The 22,083-nt window shown below is 40.6% G+C and overlaps 1 protein-coding gene and 1 pseudogene across 1 annotated transcript in view; both read left to right on the forward strand.

The window, feature by feature from the left end:
• Positions 1–22,083, forward strand: part of FHIT (fragile histidine triad diadenosine triphosphatase) — a 467,341-nt gene that overhangs the window by 143,409 nt on the left and 301,849 nt on the right.
• Positions 20,251–20,641, forward strand: LOC118831307 (annotated as a pseudogene).

The following is a 22,083-nucleotide window of genomic DNA, read 5'->3' on the forward strand; positions in this document are numbered from 1 at the left end:
GCTGTTTTTATAATTATTTAAAGAGGTGCCCCTTCTGTTCTATCCCAAATCTTCAGTCAGTCAATGAGAACAACTATTTCCATATTTCCATATCTTTAGTCACTGTATAGTATCATTCTTTTTGGTCTAGGAAGGGAAATGAATCTGAGAGACATAAAAGAAATTTACATCCCATGTGGCCTGATCTCAGGAAGAAGTGTTAGGTATCGGCTTTAACAGAAAAAAGTGAACTGCTATCCCTTCATTTTTTTTTTTCAATTAAATACTTATTATTACTTACGCACACACACACAAATACACACACATCACTGTTACTGCCACTCTCTTTCCCCTTTTCTTAGGGGGCCATCTATTTCAAGGCTGGAAATATATATATATATATATTTTTTTTTTACCAAAAAGATACATGAATGAATGCTCTATCTGACTGCAACAGAAGTTTTAAGAGAAATATGTGATGCTGCTCCTTGAAGGCAGGGACTGTTTCATTTTTATTTCTCCTGTGCCTGGCCCAGTGCCTAGAACATATTAAGTGTGTGATCAGTATCATTGACTTTCTTTGAGTTGAATTATAGCCTGAAGGTGGTTGAGTTGGCGGCATTACTTTTTGGAGCTTTGATAGTACTGTAGACCTTGGTTGTATTTTTAGCTTATGTATTTAACATTTAACAATTAATTTTAATATTATATGCAATAAATATTTTAAAGCTAATATTTTTACCGAGAGATTCACCAGAGAGTTTTGTATAGTATTTATATTTGCCCTACCCTGTGGGCTGAAAAGTGATAGCTATGAACCAGGGACCCGTGTGGAGTCTAAGGCAAGGGAAAAAGAGAAGAGTCAGATTGATTTTGAAGAAACAACACAGGGAAAACCAATATTACTCTGATTTGTGTTCTACCTTCCAATGTCATTGTAAGTATAAGGTTGCATGGCAAAGTGGATAGAGAGCTGGCTGGCATCAGAATCTGGAAGACCTGGGTTCAAGATCTGTATCTGATACATATAATCTGTGGGACCTTGGACGAGTCACTCAACCTTTTAGCTCACCACTCAGTCTTTAGTTTTAGAAAAGGAGTTAGATTTAGTACTCTTTAATTGTTCTACATTGTCCTGAAACTTCATGATGAAACTCATCAGTTATTCAACTTTGGGCACATTCTGGAGGTCTTTGAGGGATCTAGAATGACTTCCATCCTTGCAGAGGAAAAATAAGAGAAATGAGATTATAAGAGAAAGAAAGAGGGGAGGGAAGGAGAGAAGGAAGAAAAGAAAAAAGACAGGGATATTTTATATTATATGAGTAATATACCATATATAATATCAATATAAAATATCATTCTATATTATATAACAATGCTTCTAGGCCTGAAAATCCCCACTTATTTTTCTTCCTTCCTTTCCTTTCCTTTCCTTTGTTCTTTCTTTCATCCTTCCTTCCTTCTTTCCTTCCTTCCTTCATGTACAGACACATAATATATAAGAATATATATGTATACATAAAAGTATACATATATGTATATAGAATACTTCTTTTTCTTTCTTTCTTCTTCCTTCTTTCCTTCCTTCCTTCCTTCCTTCCTTCCTTCCTTCCTTCCTTCCTTCCTTCCTTCCTTTCTCCCTTCCTTCCTTCCTTCCTCCCTTCCTTTTTTTCTTTCTCTATTTGACAAAATAGTGAGTCTCTCTGCAGGATGTATGGTTAGTTCTCAAAGCAGTACTATTCATCTTTTCTCCTGCCACTCATATAGTAAAAGACATAACTATGGCATGATCAACTTGGCTAGAGTTCCTTAAAAAATTATGTTTTTTAATTACAACAGCTGCTAAAAGAATCAATATTCTTACTGTACTATATTACTAGCCAATAGCTTGCTAAATTAGATTCATTCACATCAACAACCTCTATGATCAGAGACTATTATGCCCAAGATTATAGGACTTCTATCAAGACTTGTAACATCAGTATTCATTCTGTCTGATGTCAGTCTCCTCTTTTGTTTCGTTTGTTGGTTTTTCAACCTTTCCCAGAACAGGCAACAAGCCAACTTGGAAAATAGATCCTTAATGGCTTTATCTTCAATGTGGTATATGTAGGGGCCTGTGGTTGAAGCCTCTGACTCAGTCAGATGTTGAATCTGATGACAGACTCTGGCAATGTCCTAAAGATGCAAAACAACTGATTTATTGGGTGAAATTAATGGGAAAAAAATCAGTTCTGCACAATCAGAATGCAAATACAGGACCCTAGGGCCTTTGGAGAGGACTTGTTCTGTTACTTCTTTATGGTCTGGTCTTGCTTCTTAGAAATATTTGCTGGATGAGTATGAATTTTCAGGCCTTCTATGTCCCATTGTCCAAAGGTCTTCTGTGAAATGGTCAAGTTCAGCCTCCACACACATTACTAAAAAAAGGGAGCATTTCACATTATTATTTGGTAGTTCGCTAGAGCTATCAGATGTTAAAAATAAATCATGTTCCATTTCATCATAAGAATTTATGGCTCCTGAAAATGTCACGCAGACATGGAGAGGGAGAATTTTGTTCAACCTCACTCATAGTAGGCTGATCCAGTGGTTTAAATGCTGAGTCCTGTAATAGGACCACAATTGGGGAGAGGAGGGAGTAGCAATGACTGTAACAGATTTAAGTTTTCTCATTTAATGTAATTTTATGTTGATAAGCCTTTAAATTCTAAATTAGTTGCCTCAGTGAGCAAATCCACGATGGAATAGTTTCTTTTTTTAAAATTTAATTTTGTTTTTGCTTTTCTGATCTTTGCAAACACCAACAAATACAAACATTTCTATGTGCAAAAAACAGAAAAAAGATTGTTAGTGAAATCAGGTATTGATGGAGTTGCTGCTTTTTAAAATTAATTTAATTTTTTCAATTAACAAAAATCTATTTCCACTTTTCTTCCTCTACTGGAGAGAAAGAGGGAGAGGGAGAAGTGGAGGGAGAGGGAAGGGTGGGGGGGGGAGAGAGAGAGAGAGAGAGAGAAGAGAGAGAGAGAGAGAGAGAGAGAGAGAGAGAGAGAGAGAGAGGAGAGAGGAGGGAGGGAGGGAGGGAGAGAGGGCGAGTGCAAAACCCTTATAACAAATATCCATGGGCAAAATTAATTCCTGTGTTGGCCATGTCCAAAAGATATATGTCTCAGTTTTCAAGAGGTGGACATATTTCATCATAAGTCTTAGGGTTATTGTGTTGCTCAGTCTTTCTATTTATTAAAGTTGTTTGTATTAACACTGTTGTGGCTATTGTATAAATTATATAAGTTGCTCTGTGGGTTTCGTTCTCTCTGTTCTGCATCAGTTCATACAAATTTTCCCAGAGTTCTCTGAAACCTTCCCTTTCATCATTTTTTTCTTAAAATAGTACTCCATCCCATTCATATACCATAATTTGTTCAGGCATTCCCTGATTTATGGACATCCACTTACTTTCTAGTTCTTTGCCACCATAAAATAACAAACAAACAAAAAAAAACCAAGCTGTTATAAAAACTTTTGCACCCAAGGGTCTTTTTCTCTTTCTTTGTTCTTTATGAACTCCATACTCAGTAGTTGTTATTGCAATAACTACTGGAGGGATAGATCCAAATTGTGTTTTGGGATGGCTTATCTAGTTCACAGGTCCCTCCACAATGCATTAGTGTGTATGTTTCCTCACAACTCCTGATGAAGTAGTCTCGGAGAGCACTGAATTGGGAGTTAGAATACCAAGGTTCTAGTCCCAGCCTTGTGATATGGTCCATTTCTACTGAGTCTCCCCACATACCCTTGTCTACCTGTCCTCAAAAAACCCTCACTCAGTCCTTCTACCTCCATCTAACTGCTGTCTTATGTCCCTTTTGACTCATGTGGTTAAACTGCTTGGAAAGGCCATCTGTGATGGTGCTTCCACTTTCTCTCTCACTCTTCCCTGAACCTTTTACCATCCTGTTTCCAACTTCATCATTGCACCCTTTCTGCAATGTTATCAATAATCTCTCAATTGACAAATCCAATGCCCTTTTCTCAATACTTATTTTCCTTGACCTCTCTGTAGCCTTTGACTGTTGATCACTCTCTCCTCCTTGATATTCTCTTCTCTCTAGGCTTTTGGAACACCTCTCTCTCCTGGGTTTCTAGTTATCTATTTGACCACTGCTTCTCAGTCTCCTTCCATACTCCTCCAGATCAAGCTTTCTGACTGTAGGTGTCCCACAGGGTTCCATCCTGGGCCCTCTTCTCTGTTTATCATACTTTTCTTGGTGATTACAACAAGGTCCCATGGATTTAATAACCATCTTTATACTGATAATTCTCAAATCTTCCTATTTTGCCCTAACCCCAAAACTCACATCACTAACTGCCTTTCAGACATCTCAAATTGGATGTGCAGTAGACATCTCAAATTCAACATATCTAAAATGGAAGTCATTATCTTTTCCCCTAAACCCTTATGCCTCCTACCTTCCCTATATATGTTGCCCTATAGTGAAGGGCAACATCCTCTTCCCAGTCCCTTCAGCTCACAATCTACACATCATCCTGGACTCCTCACTCTCTCTCACCCCCCCCATCCAATTTGTTGGCAAGACCTGCCTATTTCACCTTTGCATCACCTGTCTAACATACACCATCCTGGTGCTGGCCCTCACCATCTCACATCTGGACTACTGCATGGCCTACTGGTGGGTCTCTCCCCACTCCAATCCAAGCACTATTAAACCATTTAAGTGATCTTTTTAAAGCAAAGGTCCAACCATGTCATCCCCCTACTCAATAAACTCCAGTAGCTCCCTATTACCTCCAGGATCTAATACAAAATGTTCTATTTGGCTTTTAAAGCCCTTCCTAAACTCCCCTCCCTCCTCCTTCCATACACACCTTTCCAGACTTCTTATACCTTACTCCTGATCCAGTGACAGTGACCTTACTGTTCCATAGGAAAGAGACCGTATCTCTTGGATTCTGACATTTCCTCTGGCTGTCCTCCATGCCTGAAATGTTCTCCTCCTTCATCTCTGCCTTCCCTGGCTTACTTCAAATCCCAATTAAGATCCCATCTTCTACAGGAAGCTTTGCCAAGCTCCTCTTAATTCTAGTGCCTTTTCTCTGTTCATTATTCCCCATTTATCCTATGTATAGCTTGTTTGTACATGTCTGCTTGCTTGTTGCCTCCTTCATTAGATTGTGAGATCCTTGAGGGTAAGGATTATCTTTTGTCTTTTTCTGGATCCCCGGTGCTTAGCACAGTATCTGGTACATAATAAGCATTTAATAAATGTTAATTGACTGACTGACTGATTCATCAAAAATAACTTAACATCTTTTGGTCTCAGTTTCCCAATCAACAAAATTAGGACCAAATTCCTTCCAATATTGGGATTCTAACATTTGCACTTACAAATGGAAGTCTTCTGAAAAGGAGACACCGAGCTTTCCTAAATCTTTTAGTTCCAGTATCCTTCTCATCCATCTGCCTTTCAGCTGGTGTTGAAAACAGACATTGTCTCCATCCTTTAACTTGTCTAATAGAATTCTGGATCTAGCTGGGCACATGGGCAGCCCACCAGGAGGTAGAGGCAACTAACTGGCAGTAACTTCAGTGGAAAGTCTGAAAATTGGCATAGCTTGGGAGAAACAAAGGGTGAGTCAAGAGTCTTTGACTTGAGTTGTAACTTCACAATGAATTGGGGGCAGGGTGACCCAAGGCAGATGCTTCCTCTCTGTGTGTGTTCATTTCCTAATTTGTAAAATGAGGGGGGCTGGATGATCTCAGGAGTTCTTTTGAGTTCTAACAATCTTATCCATGAATTCATTCTGGATGCTGCACTCAAACAGCCTGGCAAAAACACAAGGGGAAACATAGATATGATATACATGTTTACACATGTATATGTACAGCAGATCCAGACAGACACACACTCACATACACACATATACACATATGTGTGTATATGTATATAAGTGTCTGTGTGTTGTTGAGGTATGTCTGACTCTTCATGACCCCATTTGGGGTTTTCTTGGCAAAGATACTTGCCATTTCCTTCTCCAGGTCATTTTACTGTTGAGGAAACTGAGGCAAACAAGGTTAAGTGACTTGCCTAAGGTCACATAGCTATTAAGTGTCTAAAGCCATATTTGAAGTCATAAAGATGAGTCTTCTTGACTTCAAGCTCAGTACTCTATCTGCTGTGCTACCTAGCTGCCAGCTCTCTCTCTCTCTCTCTCTCTCTCTCTCTCTCTGTCTGTCTGTCTCTCCCTCTCTCCCCGCTCTCTGTCTCTCTCTGTGACTCTCTCTCTCTCTCTCTCTCTCTCTCTCTCTCTCTCTGTTTCCCTTCCTTCCCTCCCTCTCCTTCTCCCTCTCCCTCTCCATTCCCACATATAGGCATATGTATATAAATGATGGGGCTTGCCATACCTACTGAAGTGTATTTTTGGTTTTGTTTGTGATCCGCACCTGTGATTTCATCAGAATAAAGGAAAGAGTTTGTCCTCTGGAAACTCCTTCCATCTATACAGATTAGCTACTTCAATGAAATTCATAGTCATGGTACTATGAGGTTGTCTGGGTTCTCCATAGGTTAAATAACCTACTCTGGATCATACCCTACCAGGAACCATCCAAATAAAATATTCATTGAGCACCCCTAGGCTCATAGCACCAAACCCCTTGAAACAGTAAAAGGAAGTGAGTCACTCAACAAATATTTATTAAGCAAATTAGCCTGTGTCAGGCACTATGCTAAGGACTGGAGATAAAAAAAAGCTCCCAAATCCCACCGTCTCTTCCGTCAAGGAGCTGACTTTCTAACGGGGGCAGATAACACGCAAATTAACTATGTACAAAGAATATGTAGATATTGTACAAATGAAATTTAATTCCTGTGGGATATTGAGAACCCTTTTGCAGGAGGTGGGCTTTGAGTTTAGACCTTATACCATGTGAGCTCCAAAGATCTGAACTTAGAAAGAGTTCCATTAAGGTGAGGCTGGCAGAGCCTGAAGGACTGGGAGGGCTTAGGTGAGCAGGTTGGAGATGATGGAAAAGCACAATAATAGTAAATAGTAAATACACTGGGGCTTGTAAAGTGCTTTCCACATTGTCTGTCTTTTGTTCTGGCAGTTCTAGTGGGGGTGTTATTCCCACTTTACAGAGGAGAAAATCTGAGGCTTTGAGAGATTAAGTGACTTGCCAGGGTGCAGACCTAGTGGGTGTCAGAGGTGAGATTTACATCTGGGTTTCTCCTTCTTCTCCTGCTTCTCATTTTGAACAAAATCACAGAGAAAGGAATGATTAGAATGTGTATGTGTGTGTGTGTATGTGTGTGTGTGTGTGTGTGTATGTGTATGAGGGTATATGGGGGGTGGTGGTGTTAACCCCAACCACAGTATCACAGATTCCATATTGGGAAAAGATGCTGATTAGAGAAACTGGAGGCAGAGAATAATGAACCCAGAAGTCCAGGCAGAGGAGTTTGGCCTTAAGGCAGAAATCAGCAAGGGCCAGGGTTACTTCTTGGTAATGGTAGTGATGTGATGGAAGCCCGATTTTAGGATATCTTGGCTGGCAGAGACAGAAGAAATAAAAGAGAAGTAGGAAAAAGAGGAGGCAGAAAGAACAGCTAGGAGGCTCTTCGCATTCCTTTAATAAATGCTGGCTAGCTCCATTCTCTTGGCATTGGAGGGAATACAAAGTCTGGAAAAGATGAGCTGATTTGGCCTTTCAAGGGCCTACTCTCTAAAAAGGGAAGCAATGAAAGTAGACAAGCAGTTAAAATACAAGAAAGAACCTGACAAGTACATCAGCCAAGCCCACAAGCATTTATTAAGTGCTTACTGTATGCCAGGTACTGTCCTAAGGGCTGAAGATACAAATACAAGAAGAAAGCTAGTCCCTGCCCTCAAGGAGCTTCCATTCTAATGGGGGAAGACAACACAGAACAGGGAGTTGGGAGGGAAAGAGCCAACTCAGGGAAAGTCCAGAGAATCAGGAGTGGGGCCAGAGAGGGATGAAAATAGGCCTGCCCTGGACTTTTTCTTTATAATAGAATTTTGGGGAGGAACAAGACAATAGGAGGCAGAGGCCACAGGGGCAGAGGGTGGTTCCAGTGTGAGAAGTCCAGGGATGGAGTACTCTTCCAGAACCATTGACACAAGGGGATGATATAACCATAAGTACATAGTATAATTGGAGTGAAAACTGGGAAGGGAATTCAGAATCATTTAATTCAACACCTTCATTTGGAAAATGAGGAAACTGAGGCCCAGAGAAGACAAGGTCCTACAGCTGATAAGCAACAGAGGGAGGATTTGAACTCAGGTCCTTCGACTTCAAATGTAGTCCTCTTGTTCCTACATTATCATCTTCAGCATCAAATAGCTCAGCTTTATATCACAATTGAAAGTTTGTAAGCTTCTTTACCACTCTTCACAATAACCCTGCTATTATTATCCCTGTTTTACAGTTGAGAAAACTGAAGTTAAGTGACTTGCCCAGGGTCACACAGCTAGTACGTATCTGAGGCTGGATTTGAACTCAGGTATTCCTTACTCCAGTCCCAGTACTCTATCCAGTGGGCTAACTAGCTACCTCAGAAGCAGGCTAAAAGCCATTGCAATAGTCTAGGTGAGGAGTCTCTTAGCTATGGTGGGGCTCCATCTGTGGAGACAGGGGGATGGACTCTATAGGACCCTCTACTATGTTCTCCTTCCCAATTTTGTGAGTGTCTCCTCAAAAGAATCCGCTTGTTCCCTCTCCCCAACATTGCATCAGATGTTTTCCCCCCTCTCTGTTTGGAATTTTTCTATTATCTTCTCTTTCCCATATAGGTATCCTTTGTTTCCCTAGGGATTCTTTCTCCTTGGCAATAGTTTTGGGAATTTTCACATTATTCTTTTTTTGAATGTAAAAACGTTTCATTTCCCAGGAGGAGAAGGCCAGGGTTTTGTCTAAAATCTGCTTTTTGGTCATGTGCTTCATTCTTACACACACACACACACACACACACACACACACACACAGAGGCACATGTGCAAAGAAATGTTTTTTATTTGCAGAAAATAAAATTAAAAGCAACCCGTAGCTTAAATGGCTTCGCAGCAGCTGAAATTTGGGCTCATGATTTTTTAAGCCTGCCTAGTATAAGGAGTCAGCAGAAGGTAGTGTGGGTCAGTGGAGAGAGAATAGGATTCAGGATCATGAGACCTTTATCTGAAAATCATCTCTCTTATTTCATAGGCAGTTGTCTATAATTAGAGTAAGTATTAAGCCATTCTTTAAAAGTTAACTAGGTGGTGTAGTGGATAGAGTACTAGATTGGGAATCAGGAAGACACACTTTCAAGAGTTCAAACCTGGCCTCAGACTTATTAGCTGTGTGACCCTGGACGAGTCACTCAATTCTGGTTGCTTCAGTTCCTCATATGTAAAATGAGCTGGAGAAGGACATGGCAAACCACTCCAGTATCTTTGCCAAGAAAACCCCACAATGGGGTTACAAAGAGTCAGACAAGACTGGACAACAACAAGAAGCATCACTTTAACTGCTGGTCGCAGGAGAAAGTTAAGATTTTCACTATCCTGGATGGCTTTCGCCTGTTATGGGTATTGTTTCAACTAGCATAAATTTGGAACAGGACAAGAAAAAAGGAAGAAAGAAAATTTTGTGGAAAGGGGAACCCATAAGGAAGAAGTCAACAGGGTAAGAGACAAAGATTGATTGGGGAAAACACAGAGCTGAGAGTTCTGAGCTGTTCATGAACAGTCCTGAGATGAAGGGGAAAGCCATGGATTGTAGCTGGAACAGAGAGATAGAAAGTGAGATGAGCAAATAGGGAGAGTATATGGAGCTTGAGGAACACAATCAGAAATTCCTAGCAGTTAATTCCTAGAGTTAAAGCAAAAAGTTTAAGCATATTGCAGCCTGTTTTGTCAAATGAACAAATCTCCATGGAGAGCGTTGTGAGAGGAGACTGGGGAGTAGTCAGCAGTTCCCTCACTTTTTCTCTTCACTTTGTGAGGGATTTTTTCCCCAGTTCCTCATGAGTTTCCCCCCTCCACAGAATGCCTCTATCCCATCTCCTCCCCACTTCCACTTGCAACTGGGGAAGTATTGGAGGTGTGTGGGCAGAGAATGATCCTGCTACTTGTTTCCCTTACTTGTTATTGACACCTTATTTATATCTTAATTGACTGCCTTTTCTGTGGGATCTGGCATATGGACTGTAATAGAAATTGTTGCTCTGGGTGGGGGCTCAGACCATGATTATTGCAAATAGTTGTAACAAATGGGAGGAAAGTAACATGAGGCTTTTCAGAGACTTCAAGGATCTGTATCATATAGGGGCCAGTTACTTAACTTCTCTCTCAGCCTCGGTTTTCTCCTAAGCAAAATGAGGAGGTTGGACTAGATAATCTCTAGGGATCCTTTCAGCTCTAAACTTTATTTTTAAAGAAGAGTTTATGCTCTATTCATAAAAATTACCTCTCAAAGTAGGGTGATCTCTCAGAGCTAGAACAATAAATAATGTCTCTGGCTCCAACCTTCCAGCTAATAGCTCTGAGTGACATTTTCAGAAATGAGCATGCTATCTCTGCTAGTCCATATCCATTTCACATATGAGATTTGCTGTGCTCATGAGAGCACCATTTTCCTGGGGGCACAGTGCTTTATATGTTGTTTGTTTTCCTCCATCAACAGCCCTAAGTTCCATATTGCTTGATGTCAAAATTTCTCTTTCCTTTCTGCTTCTTTTAGCTGACACACTGAAAACAGAGCAGGCTGAAAGGCGATTTTTGTGGAGAGATCACCTGGCTCATCCCTGACTTGGCCAAAGTATTTAAAGGGCCAGGAAGAGGGCTATTTAGGATGATAATCTTGTTCATCCTTCATTTCAAAGATGAGCAATGACAGCAAAGAGTGATGTCTTCGCGATTCGCACATGTATTGGATTTAAGTGAGGAAGAGTTACATTACTTTACTTTCTCTTCCAGAGTCATTGAAGTCCAGTGACAGGATAGTAGTCAGGGTGACTGGTAATGGCTTGGGATGCAGTGGGTGACCTTGGTGTCTTCCATGTCTGACCAGGCTCTAAGTGCTCTACGGCATCTGCTTCAGCTGCCTCCATCTACCCATTCCACACGGGGAAGTCTTCATATGCTTGGGATAGACATCCCCCTAACTCACTGATGGATTTGAGGCCTATCAGTTATATTGATCACATATTTATAATTGTCCACCTACTACCATCAACTGGGTGGGCAAGCCTGCCTAGCTGGGGCAGCGAGGTAAACTGAGGAAGAGACAAGATGTCGGGGGCGACCCCGACCGCCGCCTCTACTTACCCTGCCCTCGGGTCTTCGGACGTCTCCGGCTCCTCTCGGGGGAAACGAGAGGAGAAACACCAGGCAGAACACCGGAGGAGTAGGCAAACAGCTTTATTGCATGGCTTGATAGAAGTTCCCCCCCACCTCCTCTGCGGCGCGCCTTATATCCCCTATCGGGGTGTTCCGGGTTGGCTCCTTCCCAGTTCCTCCCCGAGGGTGGAGCTCCTCCAGTAAGAGCCGCCCCGGTGCTGAGGTGGCGAAAGCCACACAGGCATTGCCATGTCAGCAGGTCCAGACTCCCTGGCGTCTCACTACCCTCTCGGGGGGCCTGGGTCCAGAGCGCCCCTAACAACTCCCCCTTTTTGTTTTTAAGCCAAGATTCAACGCATACCAAATCAATGGCTGTATGCAGGGCCCCAAGACACATCCGCAACACTAAAGGAGTGCAACAACATAGCAAAAGGGCAAGGTCCCCAACAATGGCCACCATCTCGAAACATGAGTAAGCCAATTGGGTGTTAAAAGGGTCTTAATATGACTCAGAAGGTCGTCTATAACACTGTCAGGTTGTGAGTTCTCATGTGCTGCTTTTTCTTCCTCAGTGGCCAATCGCAACAACTGGGTAATTTCTGCTGTAATGTTCTGATTATGAAATAAGGCTTAAACATAGCGTTCACCATCCTAAGGACACAAGGTAGACAAAAACTTATTATGACCAAACAAAGAACATAAGGTACTATATGGAAAATAGTCAAGAATACACTACGAAATGGGTAAATTTGAAAATATCAATAATTTTCTGAAACTATCAATAATTGTTTTGCTACTTCAATATTCCACTCAATCAGTATTTCACTCAATCCCGCCCCCCCCCCTTTTCTTTTGTTCACAGACACCTCACCATTATAGGTACATCCAAAGTTTTTCCTTTAACTATCCCTTAGTAAGTAAACATGGAAAGGATTGATCGGCGCAATGACAAATCAAAGGGGGCAGTCCCCTTTGTGAATATAGATACATAGACTCAAAAAAGAAATAAAAATGTAATTGTCTCTTTAAGATTCAAAAAGTTCTTTTCATATGCAGCTGTCTGGCAGAGGACATCGTTAGTGAAATCTTCTGGTCCTTGGTATCTGTTCCAGTCATCTCCAGCACAGTGTCTTCTTCTTCTTCTCTTCTTGCAGGAACCAGCTTTCTGTCCATCCTCCTACAAGAGTAATCTTAGCACAATTTTGAATTATCATTTCTAATCTTTATAACCGTGATCATTTTTACAAACTCAAAATTGAAACCTTGGCCAATTGCCATATTTAAGAAATTCACATCAGAACCCAAATTCTCATACTTTACATGACTCATCATTAATTTCCCCACCAGAGGGATGATACTCCAGTACATACATAAATACATTAAATAACCAATTTTTAACACAGAACATATAAAATCTTAACCTAGTCATGTCATGTTTCCTTGATGGCACTAGAAGATACGCCAAGCCACAAACCATTTTCCTATTTAGCATCACTAGTTGTACCAAAATGTTTAACATGCGTGATATTAATCAAATAACAAAATAACATTCTCACATTGCTTAAGGAACACGTACGAAGTGAATTCTAAGTGGCTCGTTCACATATCTACCCTTCTTCATAAAGCTTTACTAAGTTGGTGCAAAAGTCCATAAGTAACACTAATTCCAAAGCATCATAACAAACAAAGTTCCTGGTTATAGCAAAATTCCTAAATATCACAAAGTTTCTTAGTCAAAAAGGTGTTGTAACGGAATCTCACATTGATAACAGTAGGAGACTGATCACAGGAAAAATACTACTACTTTTAAAATCCTATAAACAAAGAGAACATCCTATGGTGAGTCTTAAGCAGTTTGCATAAATTTCTGCACGTGTTCTAGTTCTAGATAAAATAATATTAGATTGCCCAGTAAGATAACACAAAAGAGCTCATATCTTACACTGACTACTTGCTCTGATCATGGAAACTTGCTATAGAAGGAAAAAGGCAGGGACTTGTGACATGCCAAATATGACAGGATAAAGCATCCTTGGCTTTGTTTATAATCCAGATATAGTTATGATTCCTCAATTATGCAGTATCTCTTCCACCTCATTGCTACACTCAGAAATAGGTGGGAAACTTCCTTTCCAAAGGAACACAGGGGGAGACTGAGGCCGGGAGGATCCCATCCTAGACTGAGACTAAGATTGTCCCCTCAGCTTTTTTCCCAAATGCAGATCTCCACCTTCAACAGTATGGATCACATTCCTTCTGAGTAGCTTGTGGCATTTCTTTCAGATACTGATTTAATGTAGATAACTGTACCCGAATTCATACTCAAAACAAAATTAGTTATGGTCCCAAGTGCCTTTTAACCTTAAACAGCAAGTCCCACCAATCACAGCGTAGAGTCAGATACAGAACTGCAATAATAAGCAAGAAAGATTTACCAGGACTCACATACATAAGGGATTTAATTAAACATCTTTCATTGTCCACTTTAAACTTGTCTTGGTGTAAAAGCCAAATATTAGAATCCTTTCTATCTAATGTACATAAACTTTCAGTTTCTCAGCAAGCTAAGTTCATTGTTTAGGACCTACATAACTCAAACAAGTTCTTTTTCTGAGGCTGATGACCTTGCCCGTGCAGATAGTTTGCAAGAGCCTTGGCAATTTTACAAAATAAGGAGAAGTAACATGGTCTCCAGGAAGGGGTTAAATAGAAAAACCTTGTGTCTGTTTGCTATCTTTTACTGTTTCTCTGAGCAGACTTATTCAAGGTCGAGCCTTTCTAAAAATCATGCAAAGTAGTTTACAAAACTTTTCTTCATAAAAAATATCTCTTTCTCAGAAACAGCTTATAATTTATCCTGATATTATTATGAATTCCTAAGTGCTAAGCAATGCTTAAATTTTGATCACCAAACCTTTTCCACATAATTGAGAAAAAAAAGAAAACTAAACATACTATTGTAAATACTATCTCGAAGCAATAACATCTGTAGCTTAATTAATGATCTCACAAATTTCCCAAATGATACCAAAACAAATTAAAGACAAAATTTGGTAAGTTAAGATTTCTTAAATTATAATTCTTAACCTAATAACATTTAGATTATAAAAGAAATTGCTTTTCTAACAACACAGATAATACAGCTGCTGACCAATTTATGCAATAAGAAAAATTTTAGAAATATAACAATATCATAAACAATTATCATCTATTTAAACTTGAAAACCAAAACCAATTATTTTCCATTTTGGTGGCTTAACCTCAGTTAGATATGACCCCAAAATGCCTAATAACAGAGAATCATTCATCTCATCACCAGAACTTCACATTGAAGAAAATCTTCATTAAGTTAATGAATATGAAGCAATTATTTTTAACTTAAAAGAGTTTACATTCAAATAGCATTTATTTTATGCCAAGCATTATGCCAAACACCTTTACAATCATGCAGTCTTTGTAATACCCCTGGGAATGAATCTCACCACCATCCCCTTATTGAACAGTAAACTACAGTAAATAGAATTTTCTTGGGGCTATATAGTTAATAAATTTTTCAATGCCAAATAACAATATGCACTTTTTTTAAAAAAATTATTCAAATATGAATTTCTAAGTTCCACTCACATTTTCTTGGGAAAGTTTTACAAATAGTTTGCCATCACCTATTATAATTAGATCAGTTTAAAATGTGCTGGGCCAGTATTCTAACTACTCCTTTTGCCCCGGGTAAAAAGGAAGCCTAAGAAATTTGAATCATTGCTAACAAGGTGTAGTCAGTTTCCCTTCCAGGCAGAGGGTGTTGATAATTAATTGAACAGCAATAATAATAACTTACAATAATCAATATCTTTACCCTAATCAATATCCATATAAATTTTAATAGAACCCACCCACAAATCTGGCTCAAAAGGTGAGTGGACGTAATTTCTTTTATCTCTTCACAACTTTATTGGTTTTCAACATTAAAACAGTAATCCCAAATAACCTAGCTAACAATCTTACAAGTTTCATAAGTGCTTACAATGATTCATAAGTGAATCGTTTTAGCTGTGACCTTAACAAGACAGGGTTAACAAGGCTGAGAAAGTAACCTCACCAGTTTTACACAATTGTTTTCATTTTGTAGTTTCAACAAAATTCAGATTAAAGATTGCTTTGTCTAACATCATTTCCAGTCTCTTAAGTTTTACAATATAGGAGAATTTTACTACAATGCAGAAGTACAATAATAGTACAAACAGAAAAATTTCAGATGACATTAATTGCATTCCCAAATCATTACATCTATTAGGCTTACCAAGCATAGAGGCTTTTCTTCTCCTCATAGTTGCAGAGCTTGGCTATGGACTGAGGGGGTGGTGGTGTTGGGAAGCTGCAGAGTCCAGCACCTGAATTAAAGGAGTCATTGAGGAGAGTCCCTGAGGGACCTTTACTTTCTAATAGGGGTTGCTGGGTTTGGAAGACTAGGAGAAAAATTCCAAGTTCCAATGGTGTGGGAGCAAGGACCCGGGGGATTGGGAGGAGAGGTTCCTCTGCTTACCTATTGCCTAGATGTGTGGGCTTCAGGGTGCCCAGAGGTCCTCAATGTAGCTGCTATGCCTCCCCGCTTTTTCTTTTCCAGGTGGGGGAGGGTAACTCAAATTCCTTACCGTTACTCTCTTCTGTTGTCTGATCTGGGATAAGAGAAGTTTGTTTTAGCTGCTCTAATTTTCACACAAGTAAACTTCACTTTTGTGTTCACTCCTAAAAACTTTTTTGGAAGTGAGAACTTTGAATTTGCCAGTCAAAGGTGAGTGGGACTCTGGAAAATATCCAGTGGTACCATGTCCCTTTCTCCTCATACTGGGAGACTCAGAGTGTCTCTTTATTAGAGATTCATGCATTTTCTGAATTTGCCTTAGTGCCAAATGGTATGAGAAATTCTGACTTTATCTTAAGCATCAAATCAGGAGTAACACATTTCTTTAAATTTCAGGGAAAAGGTCCCCGCCTCCTTTCTTATCTCTCCTCACATTCCAAATTGGCCAGATTTGGGATGAAGGGAGAAAGAAAGAGCATTATTTCCAACAACTATAAACCGTTAAACAAGAAGACATTTTCCTCTCTCCTTCTCTCCCCCCCCTGCCCTGCCGCTCCTCTGAAGAGACTGGAGTCAGGGAGGGAGAGAAAGAGATAGTGGACATTACAGGGTGTCAGGTTACACACACACAGAAACACAGATAGAGAACACAGACACAGAGACAGAAAAACACAAAGAGGATTTTTGAATCCTATACACAAATTGCTTGGCCCTCTGATGTAATGGAGGCCAGGTGCCATGCTTTATTGGGGTCGTGGAGACCCTGCTTTAAAATGATCTGGGGCAGATCCCCAGTTGGTTTCTTCCAGTTGTTTAAGAGACATCTTTCTCTTACTAGCTTCTTCAGAATTTTCATATAATGTATTTTATGTTCCCAAATGCATGGATTGGATTTATTTTGAGGAGTTGGGGGAGGGGCCGAAGGAGACTTCATTCTTTCCTCTGGATCATATTCTAAGTTGCCTTTTTTCTGGTATCTTATCCTTGGAGTCTGCCAAGTGTGCAAGTTCCTCCTCTTGCTCTGTTCTGGTAACCACATCTGTAATTACCTTGTAGATCTGGCAGGCGAGTACGCCTTTGTCCTCCGGTTCAACTCGGGCTTTACTTACTTTATGTCCCATTCTTCCCAAGGACGCTAACCTTGGGGCTGCCTGATCTTCCGCACCTCCGCCTGCGGGGAGCGGGCTAGCGGCCTTCCGGTCCCTGTTCGGGCGCCAGCTGTCGGGGGCGACCCCGACCGCCGCCTCTACTTACCCTGCCTTCGGGTCTTCGGACGTCTCCGGCTCCTCTCGGGGGAAACGAGAGGAGAAACACCAGGCAGAACACCGGAGGAGTAGGCAAACAGCTTTATTGCATGGCTTGATAGAAGTTCCCCCCCACCTCCTCTGCGGCGCGCCTTATATCCCCTATCGGGGTGTTCCGGGTTGGCTCCTTCCCAGTTCCTCCCCGAGGGTGGAGCTCCTCCAGTAAGAGCCGCCCCGGTGCTGAGGTGGCGAAAGCCACACAGGCATTGCCATATCAGCAGGTCCAGACTCCCTGGCGTCTCACTACCCTCTCGGGGGGCCTGGGTCCAGAGCGCCCCTAACAACAAGAGGTAGCATGTGCCAAGACAAGTCAAACCACCACTAACCACCTTGATAATCATCTTCCTCTAGGTGTGAATGTACATAGCTGATGACTCAAAATTTAAAGCCATAGGAATTATAGCCCAGGCTTCTTACTTTATCTTGTTTCACTCTGTTAAAGCATGAACTCCTGACACGTTCCCAAGGCTTAGCATAGTCCAGGCACACAATCAACAGTCATTCATTCATCCTTGCCAACCACAAGATCCCAAGATTCAGAGCTGGAGGGGACCTCTGGGGTCATCTAATCCAGCCTAAGAATAACGGAATCAATGCTGTCAGGCTCAGTTCTTGGAGGTCATGGAGCCTAACTTATCCTGTCCCAGGTGGAAAGAGTGGGAATGCAGAAATGACATGATTTGCTCATGACCACCCAGGTAGAAAGCATGTCTCCTCATTCATCTCTGTTGAAATGGAGGCACAGACAAATGAAGCACATGAGATCACAGACAGCAAACCACAGGTGCAGGATTCATACCCTGGTCCTCTGTTTCCAACTTCACCAACTGTCTTCTGAGCTTTGTTACTGATGTAGACCCCCTCAGTCATCATTGAATAGGAAGGAGTTGAATTAGGGAATCTGTGATGGACAATGAAGTGAAGGAATCCTTGAATTTTCCTGGCTTTTATTCCAGCTCAGATGCTATACCAGAACCTAAGTGACCCCTCCTTCTCCCCATCACCTCACTAAGTCTTTAAAAGGAAACAAGGAACTTGACCTTTCTCCATCAATTTTGTTTTTCTTCTCCTCACTTTGGGCTGGTAGGAGTGGTTATTATTTTTTTTTGCTTTGTTGTATTTTTACAAGTTGGCAGGATGTCTTTATTATGCCACTTTGGCACCTGTATTCTCTGTCTAAATTAAAACTAAGCAATGCTCAGGACATCCACTAGGAAAAGGCAGTCAGGAGAAAGGGACTGTGGAGTTTATTTTTTATCAAGTTTAAGGGAAGGGGTTAGAGATTCTTCTTGAAGACTGTATTTATGAAGTGCTGAACCCCTAGATGGAAAAAGGAAGGCTCCGTGAAACATCCAGATGGTTCCATCTCTTGATATTTGGTATCATGTAGACTGAGCTCAAGTCCTCTTTGCTTGTAACTATGTGCCTTTTACCTCTTTTAGGACTCACTTTCCTTCTCTGTCAAATGGCCTTGATGGTCCCTTTCTGCTCTCTATCTGTGATCCCCATAAGCCTCTATGCTCACTGAGGTCCTTAACTTGGGGTCTATGAACTATTAAAAAATGTGTTCTGATAGTTATTTCAATAAAACTGTTTTCCTTTGTAATACTATGTGCTTTATGTACTTAAAACATTATTCTGAGAAGGGATTCATAGATTTCACCAGATCACCAGAGGCATCGATGACCTAATAAAGGTTAAGAACACCTAATTTGAGGTTATTTGGCTGAATTTGCCAAGAAATTTTCCCTATACAAACTATCTCACCACATAATGACCAGACTGGGGCCCAGGAGCCTAAAAAATTTCTTTCAAAACATGGATAATCTCTTCTTTCTGTTTTATCAGGATCATGCCATACCTTCTGTTAGAGTTATCACTAATTAAATGCAACTTATGTAATATAATGTTAGAGGTGGCAACAGACCTGCATGTACTGAATCTGTTTGTCTTACATAAACACACTCCACATATTACAAGGTTTGGGGGGTATTTTTTTGAGATATCCACTTGCCTAGTTGGTGAAATCCAAGCTAGAGGTTTCCCTAAATAAGTAGGCCTTAATGAGTGATATTGAATCTTCCAACATGTCGGCTCATTCTGGAGACAAAAAGAATTAACCCTGACACTTGAAGAGGAGCGGTGGGTTGCTTGTGTTCCTTGTAGACTTGCACAGTGATTCACATTGCTGTGGCATCCGCCCATCTCCTGAAGCTGTATCTTCTGAGTGTCTCTACATGACTTTGTTTGTTTTGGAACCAAGTCCTCAGCAAATCGGTGACCAAAGCCGACTCTAGCATCGGGAGATTCAAAGCATGTGAAAGAAAGGCCTGGACGATGTGAAGTCCCTTGTAGACTTTGCAGATTTCTCAGCCTGATTGTCCCTGGCTGGAGATGCTGAGAAGGGAGGGGCTGTGTTTGGTGCTGTGCTTACACAGTACAGGTGAGACTCACTCTAAAACAGCAAAGGAATTCTACTCACTCTTCCGTTATAGGAGGAGATAGAAAACGTCTGGAATGGTACGCAGGATTTAAAGCCAAGGAGGGCATTAGTCCAACCTCTTGACATTTTGACAGTTGAGGAAACTGAGGCTTAAAAAGGGGAAGTGATGTGGTCACCACTATGTATGTAAAGCAATTTCCTGTCTCTCGATAAGAGCATGTCTGGCTACAGAGCATCGTACAACACCACAGAACGGAGTCAGAGACAGGGCTGAAGGGAGAGAAGGAATCATCAATCCATCTAGAGCCCTCCCTAAACAGCTAGGGCACTCAGTGGCTAAAGCACTGGGACTGGAGTCAGGAAGACCTGAGTTCAAACGTGGCCTCAGATCCCTGCTAGCTGTGTGCTCTGAGCAGTAAGAGGGGTACAATGATAGCTCTCACCTCCCAGGGCTGTTATGAGGATCAAATGAAATAATAATTGTAAAGTGTTTAACACAGTGCCTGGCATACAGTAAGTACTTAATAAATGCTTGTCCCGTTTTCCCTCTCCTGCTGCTCGAGGAGCCGGCCGCCATCATGAATGACACTGTAACCATCAGAACCAGGAAGTTCATGACAAACAGACTTCTTCAGCATAAACAGATGGTTATAGATGGAAAAGCGACAGTGCCCAAGACTGAAATTCGAGAAAAAACTGGCCAAGATGTACAAGACCACTCCAGATGTCATTTTTGTCTTTGGATTCAGAACCCATTTTGGTGGTGGCAAAACAACAGGTTTTGGCATGATTTATGATTCCCTTGACTATGCAAAGAAAAATGAACCAAAGCACAGACTTGCAAGGCATGACCTGTATGAAAAGAAAAAAAAAACATCAAGAAAGCAGCAAAAGGAACACAAGAACAGAATGAAGAAAGTCAGGGGTACTGCAAAGGCAAATGTTGGTGCTGGGAAAAAGAAGGATTAAAAGGCACTATAGATGATGTTTATCTGTGAAGATAATTTTTCATCAGAGCATAAATAAACTATGTAAAAACTTAAAAAAATAAATGCTTGTCCCCTTCCCCGCCTTACCCCATTTTACTTTATATATATTTTATATTGATTTTTCTGTTTATACATTGTATTCAATAGAATATAATCTTCTTGAGAACAGGAATTGTTTTTGTTTTTAGTTTAAGGTTCTTGTGTGTGGGGGTATGTATCTCTGTGCCTATTGAAGTATCTGGCATATCTCATATTAATTAAGTAAATGAACAAATGAATGATTGGTGAATAGAGTCAGGCTATGAATTCAACTTCCCTCACTTCAACACTAATGCTATTTCTTAAGACAAACAAAATAAAACCTTTTCAAAAACACTTTTAAAAATTCTTTTTAAAATGAATTTAAGAGTTATCAACGAACATAAATGTTTCAATATATGAAAAACAAGAAAATACAATATTCTATATGAAATCATGAACTTCCATAACATTCAGTGTTAATAAAATGTAGATTGAATTTAACCTGGTAGTGAAAACTTTTCCTAGCTTGTATTCTCTCAAGAGCATTTTTGATAGTTTTATTTTGGATTTATCCCGTTTCCAGTGTAGCACACTATCCCTTTTTTCTAGATGGCATGCCAAGTGAGGCCATTGCTTCCCAGGCCAGGGTAATGGACAAATATTATCCTCTCTCTAACTCATCCAAGAAAACTGAGTTTAATGTTAATTTGTGTTTGTAATCAGTGCAACTAATTGGAGCCTGAAATACTGAGGGCTCTTAGTGTTAGGCAGGGGAATGGAAGTATTTTAAGTAAGTAGATATTAGAATTGTGCTTTCCAACAATAGGATTTCACCTTGAATTTTATGTTAGTGTATGTAAGTTTGGGAATGTTTCTTTGTCTGCTCATTCCCCATCCAGCTTCCTCATCTCCCTCTGACTGATCCTTGGCTTAGAAAATCTTTCGGCTTCCAAGATGAATGCCTCCAATTGGTGTGTGCTTTGTCTCTTTTTCCCAAACCCACAAGCCAGTCTAGACCCAATCCCTATTTTCTGCTTGATCGCCTGACTCATACAAGTATTTCCTATGTAAAGCATTAAAAGCTCAGGCCAGTCAAGGGCTCTCTAGGATTCTCTGGCAGATTTACTTCACTGCCTTGTTTTCTTAGATGCGTTTAATGGGAGATTGGACCAATGCTCCTGACAATGTTGTCAGCAATCCTCTCCTTGTTGCACCCCACCAAACTAAGCAGAAACTCTCAGGCAAAGAAAATTGGATACCAACCATTAATGGACTGGCGCAGGAATAAGCTGCCATCCTCAAGTGAGCAAGTGAAATGGGTGCTTTAGATGGCAGAGTTCTGCAGTTTGTTTGAGAGGCATGTACACATTGCATGTCTATTTGATGTCTCTGGTGTCAGAA

Source organism: Trichosurus vulpecula, chromosome 9 (genome assembly GCF_011100635.1).
Source record: "Trichosurus vulpecula isolate mTriVul1 chromosome 9, mTriVul1.pri, whole genome shotgun sequence".
NCBI lineage: Eukaryota > Metazoa > Chordata > Mammalia > Diprotodontia > Phalangeridae > Trichosurus > Trichosurus vulpecula.